Source organism: Lolium rigidum, chromosome 3 (genome assembly GCF_022539505.1).
Source record: "Lolium rigidum isolate FL_2022 chromosome 3, APGP_CSIRO_Lrig_0.1, whole genome shotgun sequence".
NCBI lineage: Eukaryota > Viridiplantae > Streptophyta > Magnoliopsida > Poales > Poaceae > Lolium > Lolium rigidum.
Genome location: NC_061510.1, coordinates 19,163,609 through 19,165,782, shown reverse-complemented (window position 1 = coordinate 19,165,782; position 2,174 = coordinate 19,163,609).

Below are 2,174 nucleotides of genomic sequence, written 5' to 3'. Positions count from 1 at the left end.
CCGGCTCCGGGTTACTTGAGTACGTGCCCGTGCGCATGCAAAGCCGAGCCAGTGAGAGGTTGGAGCCCGCGCGCGTCTCATCCAGCCCAGCCGTTTTTCTGGATCCTTGCGAGGAGACCGGACGGCACACCAACGCCATGGCACGCCCGAGGCTTCGCTTCTTCTTTTTACTGCTTCCGAGACGTGATTGTGCCTGAACTTGACTCGACCCTGTCTACTTTTTTTTTCTCCGAACCCAGTGCGCTCACACATACATATATACATCCACTCTTATGAACGTGCGCCCACCTTCGAGAGACTGAGTTCATGACGGATTTTGAGATTGACAAAATCAGCATGGACGTCTCGTCGTTGACGTAAGACGTCGCTCCGCACGGGAAAATATTTCATCTTTTTAATGACACACCAAAGTGTACAAATCTGAGATTTAAATTACGGTGGGGACTGGATTACCACTACCCTCCTAACCATCGAACCGCGGGTTGATTCTCCTCGACACTGCCCTACCCGAGCAGCACGCGATATCGGTGTATCACACCCTCTCTCTCACACGGAACTTCCCTTTTATCGAGAAATTTGCAGCCATCTACTACTTTACCTTCCATTCCATATTACTTGGACTATGATTTGCATGCATCTATACATTTCTGAATCTGCAACAATTGATATGAAACAAGAGGAAGACAATCCGCCGTTTCCGCCCACATGCTACGCTAGTTCGGCGAAAAAAAGACTAAAGAGAAAAAAAAATTCAATCGCATAAAAATTGAGTGAGCGGCTCGGCGCGACCGAGGAGCAAACATTTCAATGCGACAAAAGTCTCCCCTTGTCTTCAAATGCATTGCGGTGAGGAACAAAGAAGATTGCGATGTACTCAAGAGGACAAGAGGCCCTTGTCCATTTTCAAATCAATTGGATCGTTACCAAAGCATAAGCAAAGGAGAAGCAAACCTGCAATGAACCCCGTGCCGCTACCTTAGGGGCGACCGAAACCTAGCTTAGCCTCCCCCTTTTGAAGCTCTCTTCCTCATGGTTGTCGCCCGACCTTTGGTGGTGGGGCGTCCAACCGCCACTTCTCATCACCTCACTCCTTCATCAACCCATGCATCCATGCGGATATTTGGCAACTCCATGGCGTTGCGTAGTTGATGCCGAGGACTGCGGGCAATCCTTGGGTCACGGCCGGTGGCGAGGATGTAAGCGCCATTGCAAGGCTCCTCCTACTGGAGGTTCCTGGCTGCTCGAATCCCCCCGCATAGATCTAAAGGGCTCAGATGTGGTGAGCTCGGTTTCGTCGCTGCGCCTTACTGCTCAGATGTGGGGTCTTGCTTGCTGGCTGCCCGGTGCGAACATCGTTCGGAGCTTGTTTGCTGCCCATTGGCTTCTCTCCCGGTGTGTAACTTCTATTATGTCTTGTTTGAGTGTGCACCTGCCTGTAAGGCACTCGCCATGGTCTCTTGCTACCTCCTTGTGTGGTAGCTTGGTCGGCTGTCTCAGCACGGGTGGGCCGTTGCCTCTTTGATGGCGGGCGGGGTTGGCATCTATAGTACTCCGGGGGGCAGCCATGTACGGTGGACGCGGTGGTGACTTGGTGACGGGTACCCCAAGGCGCGTTGATGGTTTGGCCATCTTGACCAGTGAGGGCGGTGAGGTGACCGACATGGGCCGGTTGTGGTTGTGAGTCTTGCTCCGGACCAGCTCTAGGTACTTAGCCACCTCCACTCATCTCGTGTGGCCGCTCTACTTCGAGTTTCGGACCGTGGTCGGTGTACCGGAGTGAAATTATTTCTCAGTGATTGCCGGTGCCGGTGCCAACGACACGAGCACTTCTTCGGCGCTGTTTTCCTCCTTGGAGGCGTGCACGTTGTATCACTTTGTTCACGGGCTCCAGGTGAAAACCTTGATCATTCTAGATCAGGGGCTGACACGTCTTAGCATCGTTTCATTTTTAGAGGCGCTGTTTCAGGGGCCTAGTGTCTGACAAGAGGCTTGGGTGTGTTTGGTTATGGTATTATGGAGTTCGCGACATTCCTCCTGATGTGGGCTTTTCATTCACTTTGTCTTGTTCGTAATGTAAGTGCATGCATCCATCTATCTTCTATATATTATTATATACTAAAAAGTAATATACAAATATACAATATACAATATACAAATGTCTAATAGATCCACCA